Raw genomic sequence first — 16,044 nt, 5'->3', positions numbered from 1 at the left:
GTGTGTGTGTGTGTGTGTGTGTGTGTGTGTGTGTGTGTGTGTGTGTGTGTGTTGGGAGGTTGTATTGGGAAGAAGAGGTGGAGGATGGAAAGATAAATCATGATTCTGATTCTGTGTGCTCACAGTATTGAACCAAAAGTTATGGAAATTCGGAAAATCCTTCTAAATAGGGTTGGAATCCACAGGGGCCAAGCAGAATTGTGTTGAGCGTGTGCTAAGACATGTGTTGTCAGGACCCTGAGTAAACCAAGATTCGGGGGTGGAAACAGCAAGAGGCTTAGACTCAAGGGTTGAAACTGATTCCATCTCATGAATGGTCCAAAGCAGAGGTGGGGAGGAAAACAAATTGGGAGAACCAGTTAGCATGATATAATACATGTGTCTTTTTCCCATTTTCTCATTCTTCTTATTCTTTTTTTGGTATGCCACAAAAAAAAAAAATGATCAGCAAATGATCCTATCATTCCTTCCTGCAATCAATAGCTTAAATAAATTCACATATCCAAGTGTATTGGCAAGAGATACAGAAATGTTTAAATAAAGTGACGATTTTGTTTGAAAACTTGTTATAGTAAATAAGTAGGACAGATATGTAATTAGTATAATAAATAGTACTAACAAGCCATATGTATTATACATATAATCATTACCCATAGATTAATAAAAATATATTTACTTTTGCCAAGTCCATCAGAACGGAACTGTAGGAAGACAAGGCTCATTTCCTGTTCTGTTCAGTGTTGTGCACCTGATCCCTTGAATAGTTCTAGATGCTCAATAGTTCTAGGTGCTCACTGGATACTGAATGGATAGATGAGCCAAAGTGTTTACATGTTTTAATTGTCATTTATTTCCCTCTCCTCCTCTCTGCAAAATTATAATGGACTCTACTTCCTCCTTTGCCATAAGCTGCTAGCCTCATGCTACTGTCACTCTGTGGAACTTCTTTCAGCAGGGATAGTACACTGTGCCAAATTCATTTCCCCCTTTTAACTCCTCGGTTTACTTTCCTCTTCGTATTTAGTACCTCTGCTCATGTCTTCCTCTACTTTCAGACTCTCCTATCCCTTGATTTTCTCCCATACTTCTCTTTTCTCTTTTCTTTCCTCTGGTTCTTCTTTTTTTTTTTTTTTAATTTTTTTTAACGTTTATTTATTTTTGAGGCAGAGAGAGACAGAGCATGAACAGGGGAGGGGCAGAGAGACAGGGAGACACAGAATCAGAAGCAGGCACCAGGCTCTGAGCCATCAGCCCAGAGTCCGACACGGGGCTTGAACTCACCGACCGTGAGATCGTGACCTGAGCTGAAGTTGGACGCTTAACCGACTGAGCCACCCAGGCGCCCCTCCTCTCGTTCTTCTAAAGTCTGAGTATTCACTAGTATTGCTCATTTGCTCTTATTTGATTTTTAAAATAAAAATTATCTATATTTAAGGCATACAACATGATTTGATATGCATATACATAGTGAAATAATCACTGTAGTCAAGCTAATTAACATATCATCTGCTCACATAGATTTCAGGTGCTATCACACACACACACACACACACACACACACACACACACACACAGAAATCATTTTCTCTTCTTCATCTGCTGGTGTCTCAAGGAGTTCCTTAGCTGTCCTTTTCCTTTTTTTCCTGCCTATTCTTCTGGGGTGCTCACATCAAAATCCACTACTTAGACTATGATCTCTGTGCTTAAAAACATTCCTTCCAAGAAGTAAGTGTAGGCGGGAAAAAATGTTATGTAAGGACTGAGTCCTGGGGGCTCCAACTTATAATGGGCTGAGAGGTAAGGAGAAATTACCAAAGTAGAGCGAGAATTTGTGGCCAGGGCTTTGGAGGAAAATCAGGTGATTGTAGCATCCTAGGAGCCAAGAGAAAGAAGTGTTCCAAGGAGAAACATTAGATGGTCAGTTGGGTAGAGTGGTGCCAGTGGATCAGCATTTCCAACCACAGATATAGTATGTTAGTAAGGTGACCCTATTACAAGTAGTAATAGCATTTTTGTTTCCCTTGTTATATTTTTTAATGCATAGGTACATAGATTGATAGACAGATGGATAAACAGGATTGGATAAAGTTGGTTTGAATATAGGTTCTGCTTCCTATGAACATAGCATGGTGGCAAAAACTTGAACTCTGAAGTCAGGTCACCTGAGTTTAACTCTGGCTCTTTTTATTAGCATATGGTTTTTTTTTTTTTTTAAGTTTATTCAGAGAGAGAGATAGAATGCGCAAGTGGGAGCAGGGGAAGGGCAGATAGAAAGGGAGAGAGAGAATCCCAAGCAGGCTCCATGTTGTCAGTGCAGAGCCCGATGCGGGGCTTGAGCTCACGAGCCATGAGATAATGACCTGAGCCAAAATCAACAGTCGGATGTTTAACCAACTAAGCCACCCAGGGTCCACATCATATGGTTTGATTTTAGGTGAGTTATTTACATTAAGTCTCAATTTCCTTAGCCACACAATGGGAATAATAATAGTACCTCATTCATAAGGTTGCTCAGGGGATTAGATGTTAAATTGTATTTAAAGAGCTTAGAATAGTGCCATACAGTAAGCACTCAGTGCCTATTTTTCTGTGAATTTCCCCACTTGTTGAATATGCATTATAAAGGTTCCAGACTCAGAGTTACTGTGAAAATCAAACTAGATTGTCCATGTAAAGGGTTCTGTGCATGGTAAGCTCTCTATACATGTTGACTTAAATACTATTAAATGTGTTCATCATTTGATTTGAATGAAATGATCCAACCATTCAGTTTATCCTTCAGTTGAACACTGCTAGTGGTTATGGGGAGGCAAGCATTACACAGCTTTAAATTGTTTTATTCTGAGTCATATATTGTTTAATTTACACTCACAACATGCTGCTGGTTGAAGACAGGAAGCATAAGGAGCACTGATGTGCATGCATTTTCAATGGATCTTTAAGATGCATTTATCTGATCAAAATTCTCCTAGAGCACGTCAAGGTGTCTCTAGTGCTTTCAAAACCAATGTTAAAAAGAGAAAATTTAGTGCTGATTATATCCAATTGGATATTCATTTTGGGGGAATAAACACTATCCTCGCAAACAACGTGTTAGATGAGAAGTGTTTGCAAATAGAATACTGAAACCATCTCTCTTATGTCATATTTTGGAAACAAAGTAAAAAATAAATAAAATATTTTCTAAGTATGAAATGCCATAATTCTGCACATTAGATCTGAAAAGCAATGTTTAATTTCATGGTGTAATTTCAATCTGAAATTAAGTATTAAATAATTCATGTCAGTTATTAAATGGAAAAGTAAAATTTATCTATATGGTTTGTGAATTTTCTCAAAGGTATGATAAATTAACTTCCTATTATAATGTATCATACTTCACTGCCCAAATATAAAATATTGCTTTTACTTCAATCCACTTTTTACCCTCACAATAACAGATTGGAAAATATTTTGGAAAATCTTGAGAATTTTACAAAACTGTAAATGATTATGAAATGAATTCATTAAGAAACAAAGGCTGAGCAAAGACTTTCTTAATCAATAATCATAGAGGCAGAACTTAGATTCTTAGGCCTGGGCTGTTAATTTGGGGTGGGGGTGGGGAGTTAGAATATAAACCTTTTGAGTTTGATTATCGTTCTCATTTATGATAATCACTGCTTATGATAATCATTGCTAATTCCCTCCCTTCACCCCAAGCTATCTCCTGGAGAACATCCTCTTCATAAAAGCTTTAAGTTTGTTCTGTAAAACTTTTTGAACATGCTATTAATCATAATTTATTAAGACTCATAATTTATTCTACAATAAAAGGTCATAAAAACTTCAACATATGGTCCCATAGGCAGTTAACACTCATGCCACCCATCCCCCACAGTTAGCATCCCAAAACCAGACTTTTCTCCTTATAATATGAACACATCTCATTGTTCCAAAACTTTCTGGCATATTTTATTATAATCTGTCTTTGAGGATTTCATGCAATGAGAATATTCATTAGAAGCATCCCAACAAGCCCGAATTCAAATCCAGGCACTTGTACTAATTTGTTGTGAGACATTAGAAAAATCTACTTAGTTTACTTGACTTTTCTTAACCTCAGTTAGTTGATTTGTAAAATTATATATTTTCCTATGGAGAGGGAAAAAGGGGGATAAGAGTAAAAAATGTAGTCAAGGGGATAAATGAGTAGACACAAAATACAGGGAGCTTCCATGCACCAGTGATGACAATAGGGCATGAACCAAGGACTATGACTAACTCAACCTTCGCTCCATACGTTGTAAATCTCTGTGTGTCCATCTCTCTGTCTTTACTAGCAACCTGCTAAAGCCTAGCAGGACACTTCACATGCTAGGTACCTAACATATAGAAGTTCATTTTTCTCCCTCCCTACTCCATATTTCTTTTCACAACACCATATCACCTTTATATCTGTGCACAACACCATAAGCAGGAGCAAGATCCACTCCCACCAGTGAATTGAAAAATTGAAATAGGGGCACCTGAGCGGTTCAGTCAGTTAAGTGTCTGATTCTTGATTTTGGTTTAGGTCATCATCTCATGCTCATGAGATCAAGCCCCCATGTTGAGCTCTGTGCTGATGGCACTGCAGAGCCTGCTTGGGATTCTCTCCCTCCCTCTCTCTCTCTCTCTCTGCCCCCCGCCTCCATGCACATGCCCTCCCACTCCCTCTCAAAATAAACAAAGAAACTTAAAAAAGACAAATGAAAATAAAATAAATAAAGATACACAGTAAGTTATTTTTTTCTCAGTGGTGAGGTGGGAATGACTCCCACTTATTCATTTAGAATCATCTCCAGAAGTATTACTTTCCAGCCAAGCAAGGAGGAAATAATACATTTACATGAAAGCACATAGTTCTGTTCTCCTTTTCTACCTGTTCTACATAGACCAATCATTAAACAAAGTGCACTTAGACACACATACCCACACCCCCATACTCCACACCCTCATAAGCTCTAAACATGATTCACTGTAGGAATATAACATGCCTTCTCCAGTACTTTTTTCCATAATTTGGAAAAGGGATGAAAATGAAATGGATGGAACTTATAAGGACCTCATTAAAGAAAAGGAATTCCCAGAATTCAATGAAAATCTCTTTTCTGGACTTTCTGTATAAAATTTTGGGGTAGCATTGAATCAGGACCATGGTGAACTTCTTCCATGACAAAAACTACCGGGAAGGATATCGGTGAGATCCTCTGGAAATTTTTCTGGAAATAGAAGTCTGAATTGAGGTGTTTTTTTTTTAATGGAGATGAATAGCTAGATATGTTTGAAGGGCCATCTTTGATTAGACCATGAATGACTCTTTCTTTGGAAATTGAAGTTGGAGGAGGAGGTGACTAAATGTAGATGGAAGGCATAGGCCATGATTCCTTGAGCCACTCAGCTTCAAAAATTTGACCTTCCATTCAATTTTTCCTCTGTCTTCATTCTCCTTTCCCAGTTAATACCTCCATATTTCCAGTTTTCCTTCTTAATATTTTCCATGCTAATCCTTTTAGTGGCAAGGGCACTAACACACGTAGATTGGTATGGACTGAATTGTGTTCCCCCATCCCAAATTCATATATTGAAGTCATAACCCCCAATGTGATTGTATTTGGAGATGGAGCCTTTAAGGAAGTTATTAAGGTTAAATGAGGTAATTGGGGTAGAGTCCTGATCTGATAGGATTGGTGTTCTTCTAAAAGGAAACACCAGAGAAGTTGCTCTCTTTCCATGTACAAGCACTTAGGAAAGGCCATGTGAGAATATAATGAAAAGGCAGCTGTCTGCAAACCAGAAAGGGAGCCCTCACCAGAAGGGGAGTCCTGTTGGACCTTGATCTTGAACTTTCAGACCTCTAGAACTGTGAGAAAATATATTTCTGTTATTTAAGCCATCTGGTCTATGATATTCATTATGGAAGTTGGAGCTAAGGCATAGACAAATTACAATATTCCAGAATTAAGTCTATTATATATTGTGCCAGATTTGAATAAATCTTAAAAAAAAAGGCTTATGGATGAGGTTTTATTACAGATGAGGACTTGAATTTTCTAAGAGGTTAAATTCTTTTCTCCAAGCACTCAGAGCTAAAGGTGAGAGACCTAGGATATGAGTCCTGCTCTGTTTTAATAGTGTGCTTCTTCCACACTAGTGCCAACATTATTACCCAGGGCCAGACCCTCCTTGTTTCGGACCCCTGTGTATCCATACAGATATCCAGCACTCTTGTTAATTTTCTAAACTCATCAGGCCCTAGGGCATACATTTTACTTGGCTTTCACTACTCCAGCTCATTTGGTTCACCTCTAAGAGTTGGTTAGCCAAGCCCCAAATCCTTAACCTGTCTTTGAAGATATGTTCAAAATCTGAGCCCGCTTAATTAAAAAGTGTTACTGCTTTTAAACTCATACATCCACTCCCCAATTCACCAGACTATACCAAGAATATGCCACATTCAACCTTGTCTTTATGATCTTATCTATGGCATTCCCTTTCCTGGAAAACCTTCCTTTCCTGTCTATATACACAAACTCTCTTCATCATCTGAGGCTAAACTCATTTCAACAATTTGTATACAAGTTTTCATATGTTAATCTGTATTGATCCCCTGCTTGAAACTCTTCCAGTTTTAAGGTTTTATTTTTGTTTGATTTTGTGTGTGTGGGCATGTGTGTTTGTGTGTGTGTGTTGCAATGTATTACTTTTTTGCTATTTGCTCATAGATTCTTACATAGTGTCCCACTAAAATGGCATTGGATAAGAATGTAAAGTAATCCCCCCTCACTTACCCATGGTTTTGCTTCCTGTGGTTTCAGTTACCCTCAGTCAACTTCAGTGTGAAAGCAGATGATCCTCCTTCTGATGCATAATCATAAATTAAGTAGTAGCCTAATGATAGGAGTTTATTCATTTATTTTGAGGTAGCAGGAGGGCAGAGAGGGGGGGGTAGGGAGGGAGAGAGAATCCCAAGCAGGCTCCACACTGTCTGCACAGAGCCCAATGCGGGCTTGATCCCACAAACTGTGAGATCATGACCTGGGCTGAAACCAAGAGTCAAATGCTTAACTGACTGAGGCACCCAGGCACCCTTCATCACATAGGCATTTTATCATCTCACATCATCATAAGAAAAAAGGTGAGTACAACACAATGAGATATTTTGAGAGAGAGAGAATACATTCACATAACTTTTATTATAGTATATTATTATAATTCTTCTATTTTGTTATTGTTGTTAATCTCTTACTGTGCCTAATTTTTAAATTATACCTTATCATAGGTATATATGTGTAGGGGAAAAAGAGTGTTTGGCACTATCCATGATTTCAGAATCCACTGGGGATCCTCTGCAGATAAGGGGGGACTACTATACTGTATTATTCTTCTTTAGTGTATTTCATTGCTAAGCCCAATGCTTCAAAGACAAAAAGGGACTCAAAAAATGGTAGATCAGTTTATTGGATTCATGATGGTGGTACTTCCATATGCTCAAAGAAACAAAGAATATCCAATACAGTCTCATCTTTGCTTACCACTAGTACTGGCAAGGGATTATGAATGGACTAGCTGTTGAATGCATAGGAAAACAGCATGGTGTGATGGAAGCCATATAGACTGAGCTTGAATCTTACCTTCATCCACCTCCTCCACACAGGAAGTTACTTGACTTTCTCAGGCACGGTTTCCCTATGTAAAGCTCCCATTATAGAACCTGGCTCATTTGACAAAATACACAGTATCCTTTCCTGATAAAAACTCTCAAGAAAGTAGGGATAGAAGGAACATATCTTAGCATAATAAAGGCTATATATGGGAGACCCACAGGTAATATCATCCTCAATGGGGAAAAACTGAGAGCTTTCTCCCTAAGGTCAGGAACACAACAGGGATGTCCACTGTCACAACTGTTGTTCAACATATTACTGGAAGTGCTAGTCTCAGCAATAAGATGACAAAATGATTAAAAGGCATCCAAGTTGGCAAGGAAGAAGTCAAACTTTCACTCTTCACAGATGACATGATACCCTATGTGGAAAACCTGAAAGACTCCACCAAAAAAAGTGCTAGAACTTATACAGGAATTCAGCAAAGTTGCAGGATATAAAATCAACCTACAGAAATTGGTTGCATTTCTATACACCAATAATGAGGCAGCAGAAAGAGAAATCAAGGAATCAATCTCGTTTACAATTGCACCAAAACATAAGGTACCTAGGAGTAAAACTAAACAAAGAGGTAAAAGATCTGTGTGCTGAAAACTATAGAATTCTTGTGAAAGAAATTGAAGAAGACACAAAAAAATGGAAAAACATTCCATGCTCATAGATTGGAAGAACAAATATTGTTAAAATGTTGATACTACCCAAAGCAATCTACACATTCAATGTAATCCCTATCAAAATAATACCAGCATTCTTCACAGAACAAGAATAAACAATCCTAAGATTTGTATGGAACCAGGAAAAACCCTAAGTAGCCAAAGTAATATTGAAAAAGAAAACCAAAATTGGAGGCATCACAATTCTGGACATCTAGCTGTATTACAAAGCTGTAATCATCAAGACAATATGGTACGGCTACAAAAACAGACACATAGATCAACGGAACAGAATAGAGAACCCAGAAATGGACCCACAAATATATGGCCAACTAATTTTCAACAAAGCAGGAAAGAATATCCAATGGGAAAGAGACAGTCTCTTCAGCAAATGGTGTTGGAAAAAATGGACAACATGCAGAATGGACTTGGGCCACTTTCTTACACCAAACACAAAAATAAACTCAAAATGGATGGAAGACCTAATGTGAGACAGGAAACCATCAAAATCCTAGAGGAGATTACAGGCAGCAACCTCTTTGACCTTGGCTGTAGCAAGTTCTTACTAGACATGTCTCTGGAGGCAAGGGAAACAAAAGTAAAAATGAACTATTGGGATCTCATGAAGATAAAAAGCTCTGCACAGTGAAGGAAACAACCAACAAAATTAGAAGGCAACTGACAGAATAGGGGAAGATATTTGCAATCACATATCAGATGAAGGGTTAATATCCAAAATCTATAAAGAACTTATCCAACTCAACACCTTAAAAACAAATAATCCTGTGAAGAAATGGGCAGAAGACATGAACAGACACTTTTCCAGAGAAGACATACAAATGGCTAAGAAGCACTTGAAAAAATGTCCAATGTCACTCACTGTCAGGGTAAAAACAAATCAAAACCACAATGAGATACCACCTCACACTTGTCAGAATGGCTAAAATTAACAACTTAAGAAAGAACAGATGTTGGCAAAGATGCAGAGACAGGGAAACACTTTTGCACTGTTGGTGGAATGCAAACTGGTTCAGCCACTGTGGAAAACAGTATGGAGTTTCCTCAAAAAATTAAAAATAAAACTACTCTATGACCCAGCGATTGTGCTAGTAAGTATTTATCCAAAGGATACAAAAATGCTGATTCGAGGGGGCGCATGCACCCCAAGAGGAGTCATTCAGAAAAAGACAAATATATGATTTCATTCATATGTGGAACTTAAGAAACAAAACAGATGAACACAGGGGAAGGGAAGGAAAAAATGAGATAAAAACAGAGAGGGAGGCAAACCAAAAGAGATCTTAAACACAGAGAACAAACTGAAGGTTGCTGGAGGGGTGTTGGGTTGGGGGGGGGATGGGCTAAATGGGTGATGGGTGTTAAAGAGGGCACTGTTGAGATGAACACTGGGTGTTATATGTAAGTGATGAATCACTAAATTCTAATTCTGAAGCCATTACTACGCTATATGTCAACTAACTTGGATTTAAACAAATAAATTTTAAAAAGAACCTGGCTCACAGTAAATGCTAAAAAATCTGCTAATTGCTATTTGTGGCCATTGGTAATCACCGTATAGAGAACCTAGTTACTCCTTCACCCATACTCTTTCTATGTTGATGCTCCAACTTCTCCCTGCTTCAAAGATGACAGTGATAACTGATTCTAAAACATTGCCAGATTATTGGCCTGGCTTTGAAATGGTGGCAAAAAGAAAAACAAGCAAAAAACAAAAACAAACAAAACAACATGGAGGCAATGTACTTTAGCAAAGGTATTTGTGAATAGAAATATACTGTACAATCACTTTTCATCATACTCATCTTCCCTTACTGAAGCAATGTATTTGCTCGACTGAAAGAGAAAATATGAGACACCCAATCGTACAGATGCATTACAGTGCTTGGAAAGCATACAATTAGACAGAACACCTGGTATCAATGGGTTTCATTTTGGGGTGATGCACCCGATTAGAGAATCCATCATTTCAGTTAGTAACACCTATTACACCTATTTTTAGGAGCGAATTTGGAGGTATGATGTATGAGTGAAGAACTGAAAATAACATCCCATTATTTTTTAAAATAAAGAATGAAGGACTGTGGACCAACGTAGTTCTATTATTTTCAATGGGAGGATAATTTGAGCCAATACTTAGGGCTCTGCTCAGCATTATATTTGGAAAAGTGCAATTTAATTGGTGTGAGACAGCATAGATTCGTGAAAATAAATCATGTCAAACACATTTGATTACTTTTTAACGTGAAATTGCTATTGGAATAGATAGAAGAAGAAACAAGTAAATTCAATACCACTGATTTTTTTTTAAAGCCACCTGGCATCATTTCTTAGTGGTGTTAAGCATAGAGATAAGTTGTTTCAGGTAGGTTTAGGAGCAAATAGTCAAGTGGCAATAGACAATGGAAACTGGGGTTGAAGATCTAGAAAGAAACATAACAGTTCTTTGGAATGACTGGAAAAGCACCAGATGCCAGAAATGGAGTGCTTCAGAGGCAGGCGGATTCGAGGTCACATATTGGCACTGTCAATTACTGGCTGTGTGACAAGTCACAACCTTTCTGAACTTCAGTTTTCTCATCTCTAAACTAAAGATCATAATAGTTGCCTTTCAGGGCTCTTGAGGAGAGCAAACTGGATGGTTCTTACAGAGTGCAGCTTGGGGCCCAACATAGAGCAGGTATCCATGTGATATATCCCACTTAGTTCCAGACTCCTTATGACCAGATGGCTTCTCCTAATCACATAGGACTTTAGGATATTTGGGGAGAGCACTGCTTCAATATCCAGTCGAGACTCTAGATGATATTAAGGTCCAGGCTCTGCTGTGTCCTTGAGCCCTTGGTATCTTCTGTTTTGAGTATTTTTACCTCTCTGTAAACACCTGTTCAAGAGGTCAGCACTGCAAAGCCCAGCTTAGTTCTTTGGAAACAAGAAACTCAAGAAACTTGAAAATCTTTGCCAGAACCGTAAGATAAAAGCTCCAACAAGATCAATGAAAGGTTTTTAGGAAATGACTTCTGGAGTACTCTACACTCCATGGTGAGATACAGCAAGAAGCCTCACGTGTCCACCCTGTCACTCTCCTGTTAATAATTCCCTGCATAGTTTTTATCCTGTCAGAGGCTTTTCTCATTTACTTCCTTTGTGTGCTTGCTTATTCACTGCCTCCTGTCCCAGGAAGGTAGGTAGACCCTATAAGAATAAGATTTTTTTTCCTATCTTGCTTATTTCTTTGTCCCATGAGTTGTAAGCCCTTAGAGTTCCTAGTCCAGTTTCGATGGCCCACCAGTCAATCCTGCAGGCTACCCACTTTGAACAGCCTACAAAAAACATGGCTATACTCATTCATGTATATATTGCCTAGGGCTCCTTTCCTCCTGTAGTGGTAGAATATGTGGACTGGTAACCCACCAAGTCTAAATATTTGTTGTCTGGGACCTTAGAGGAAAAGATCATCCACACCTGGTTTAGAAGGTAACAATTATGTGATGTTCTCACCATCATCATCATCATCATCATCATCATCATCATCATCATTGTCCACAGTGATAACAACATAGCAGCTCCCAAAATGCCTTCTAGGGATTGGACATTTCAAGTGCTTTTATTTGGTCTCTTACAGCCTTTGCAAGGTAGATCTTATTTCCTCTGTCTTTCAAAAGAGGAAGCTGACACTCATGGAAGTCACTTCTATAAGGACAGGGAGCTCAATCATGCCAGAGCTCAGATTCACCCTCCCTCCCCTCAACCTGTCTGACTCCAAAGCCTTTGATCTTTATACTATTCTAAGCTACTAACATTTTTACCATGGGCATTTTAAGTGACCGTGAGAAAGTCATTTCAATTCTCAGTGCCTCTATTTCCTTTTCCTTCATGGATTGAGGGTAAAAATAATTTAAAAACACCACACAAAACAACAAAACAAACAAAAGTGTCCCAGACTGGTTTTAAGTTTGTTTGCCATGAATTATCACTTTCTCTTTATTATGCTTCTTTTTTGCTTTGCTTATTTTTAATGGAAGGGATTAGATAGGTGATGTGCACATTTTTACACTTACCACTGGCATTAAAATAGAGGGAATGTTAAGAAACCAAGATAGAACCATTTCACAGGATAAACTCGGAGATTAGGCAAATGGGCTTCAAGGTGGAATATGAAATTTAATGTGGCTAAGTGATGCACTTGGGTAGAAATAATGCCCAGTCTAAGTACAATTTAAATGGTGCTTAATTAGTTAATATGACAGAGAAGAAAGATCCGTGTGTACTTAGAGAATGCACATTTGCATCTTGGGTTCAGTGTGCAGCAGTGATGCAGCGAGCTAATGTGCTGTCAGCTTGTGTTCAGAGGGCCATTCTGTTAGTCGTGGGATGCCGGGCCTTTTGTAAGGCACTGATTAGAACACACCAAGGCATCTGGTCCAATTCTGGACTCATTAGGTAACAAAAGAGAAGGGAAGTGTATTTCCAGGAACTAGAAATGACTGCCAAGAGTTGGAAGACTATTTGGTGGTGAAGCTACCAGAAAGAATCAGAGCTGAAGCTGAGCCTCCTGAACAAAAGCTCTAAGGACCAGGTGGGAAGGGGCCTCCTGCCTCACCAGCCTCATCTCATGCTGCAGCCTGGCACTCAGCATATGAATTAAGTCATGTCTGCACGACCAGATTCTAACAGATACTACCCTCCCATGCAAAGAGGGTGCTTATTATAACCCATTTTACAGAAGGTACAATTTCACCCAAGTGTCCTCTCTCCATAGAGAGTGAACTTGTTGATGTCAAGGTCTTTATCATCTTTCCATGTGTATAATGGAAGGTACAATTCCACCCAAGTGTCTTCTTTCCACTGGAAAGTCAGCTTGTTGACGTCAAGGTCTTTATCGGCTTTCCATGTGCGTAATGGGCGCCTACACTTCCCTTCCTGCCACAGAATCTTAGTTTTGCCCTTTGCTTTCTCCTTTTCTTCCTCCTAAGGAAGGAGAGGAGCTAAGTATAGCTACATCATTAATTATGAAAGAGACCGGGGAAGGACAAAGATAGAAAATTCAGGCAGCATGTTTATAGAGAGTTTTATTGGGGACAAAATGTTGGGGGTGGAGGGGGGGAAGAGAGCACTGGAACAAGAGGGAAGTGTGATGAGGCATTGAGTGGTTTACGAGTGGGAACTTCTTAATTTCTCAACTATATAATTGCCTGTGTTGTTGCTTTTTGCTTAATTATGGCTACTGAACTGCATTTCTTTAAACATGATCCCACTCTTGGTCCAGACTTAATGGATTATTCGAATTGTAAGCAGTACAGTGAATGGTACATATCCCCCATGCCCAATACGGTACTGGACAAGGTGTAGAGATCAATGGATGTTTTGAGTAAATGAATAAGAGGGAGAGCACAGTGCTGCTAACTGCAGGAGGCCTGACAGAAAACAGAACTGTGCTCTAGCACTTTCCCAAGTATTTCAGGTAAGCATAATAAATTAGCTGGGGAATCCTAAAGCACTGCTCCTTCAGGGTGCATAGCTCACCTGGACATGATTCGGGAGCTCATTCATCTCTATAACAAGAGACAAAACTAAGGTGAATAGGGTAGAAGATGAATTTTCTTTTCTTTCTTTTTTTTTTTTTTTTTTTGCGGTATGGAGCTACAAAAAAAAAAAAAAATCCACTACAATCACATTAATATGAAAGAGCTATAAAATAGACACAGATCAGTAGAGTTTATTAGTTAGCATTTGCCCTAGTTCAGCATGAAGTTGTTAGAGCACAGTATGTAATGTTTGTGCATGTATGTTTTTTCCTTGAACACACACGTAAAAGCTGCAGACACGGGCAACGGGAGGGAATGAGCTATGTCAATAGCTGAAGTTTTACTCTTTATGGCAAAAAAATGATCTTGAACACTGGTGAGGAGGTACAGGAGTTGTAAATATTACTATGACCTCAGAGGCTCATACAGTGTTGGGGGAGGAGGTGCGTGTAAACACAGAATTAATTATGAGGCAATGGTAAGGGACCCAAGAAATACAACACATTGTGCCACTGAGCTTCAGAAGAGGGTAAAGACATACTTCACTGATGATGGGGATGAAGGAGTTCAAGGCTTAGGTAATATTTGAATCAGACCCTCAAGTGCAGTTGAATGTCAGTGGGCTGAAATGAATGGGGAGAAGCAGTGTAAGCAGAAAACAGGATGGGAAGCACAGCACAGGTTCAGAGCCATAATACAGGCAGATTATCTGTGGGAGATAAGACAGGAAGAGAAGAGTTAAAACGGGGTAAGCTCCTGGGAACTTGGGGCGATGCTGCCTGAGGAACCCATCTGTGTGGAGAGATAACAGGGGGACTTGGAGTTAACACAAATGGCCGGTCTGGGTTGGTGGGTATAATAGGGAGTGGTAGGGTCTGTAAGAAACTGAAACTATGATTCAAATGTTTTAGAAAAATATAATGCTTGTAGACCCTGGATACCTATTTTAGCCATTCGGAGCCTTCAAAGTGGTTCCACTTTCAGAATCCTCTGCTGTGGACCAGGGTCATGACCACAAGTCAGCAACCCTCTGAAAGTCAGTACAGATTGCACAAAAGAGAAAAAGCTACTTACTGACAGTTTCGAAGTTCATTGCCTCCACAGTCTATGAAGTCATAAAGGATCCTCTCCAGGGAAACAAGCAGGGAACCTCTGAGTGAGGGACCCCTCAGCATCCTCTGCTTCCTTGGCTAATTTTCCCCAGCAGGTGTGCAATCTGCCTGCACCCCAAGTGTGATAAGCTGTGTTCTCACCACGTGAAACTTTTGGATTATTGAAATTTAGCTGGCTCAAATAAAGTTAAGTAAGGTAACAATCTTCCCTCTGGCCCCACCTCCACACCTTCCCCCCACCCCCATGCATCTGTACTCCCCACTGCACTTCTGCTGGTCCAGGCTTGTGAACTTAATCTGCTTTTAGGAAACAAGATGTGGGAAATTGACTTGACCCAGCAAGTGGACTTGATTTAAGCCCAAAAGGCTAAATGCTCAGAATGGACTTGTCCCTCCAGTTCTGAAGCCAGACAATAGGGTGGGAAGTAATCTAAATCCTGCACAGTGAATTAGTGGCTGAGACCTATGCACCTGTTATTGTTGCCGTTCACTATTCCTATAATGGCAATTACCCTTATCGCACACACAGCAGAGAAGCCACAAGGAAAGCAGCGCTGATGAACTACTCTTGTAGCTCATTCCCCTCTCAGAGCTACAATCTGCAGTCTCCCCGTAGAAAAAGAGTTTAAACCTGAGTATTTAATGCTGAGAAATGGGGATTTGCTGTTCTTCAACTCATGGCTGAACTGATACCATTTTCTTCGTGATTTTTTTTTTATTTCTCTAATTCAGATCTTCAGCAACCAGCATAGTTACTGGTTCATGTGGAACTGCTCATTTGCCATGAAGACTGTATTCATCTTATTCTCTGAATTCTTTTGGGAGAGGATAGCTTGATGAATCTGTTTTCTTTGCAAGGTTGTGTTACTGAGAACACATGTTCGATCGGAATTTAAAAGAACAGAAAGGAAAAGGAGAGTAAAGCATAGGAGAAAGATATATTTGATAAATCTTAAATGATCAGCTTGTGGTTCTTTAGAGAGAAATCAGTTATTTTTCCTAATTGCAGCTCAGTTTGCTAGCCTGTTGGTAACAATAATAATCT

General features: G+C 39.2%; 1 protein-coding gene across 2 annotated transcripts in view; it reads left to right on the top strand.

Moving 5' to 3' along the window:
- The window catches only part of AGBL1 (AGBL carboxypeptidase 1), an 858,541-nt gene that overhangs the window by 565,089 nt on the left and 277,408 nt on the right, over positions 1 to 16,044 (top strand). The window lies entirely within an intron of this gene.

The sequence above is a fragment of the Herpailurus yagouaroundi genome, unplaced genomic scaffold (assembly GCF_014898765.1).
Source record: "Herpailurus yagouaroundi ecotype Mexico unplaced genomic scaffold, PumYag 185, whole genome shotgun sequence".
NCBI classification, from domain to species: domain Eukaryota; kingdom Metazoa; phylum Chordata; class Mammalia; order Carnivora; family Felidae; genus Herpailurus; species Herpailurus yagouaroundi.
This window is presented reverse-complemented; position numbering and strand designations above follow the sequence as displayed.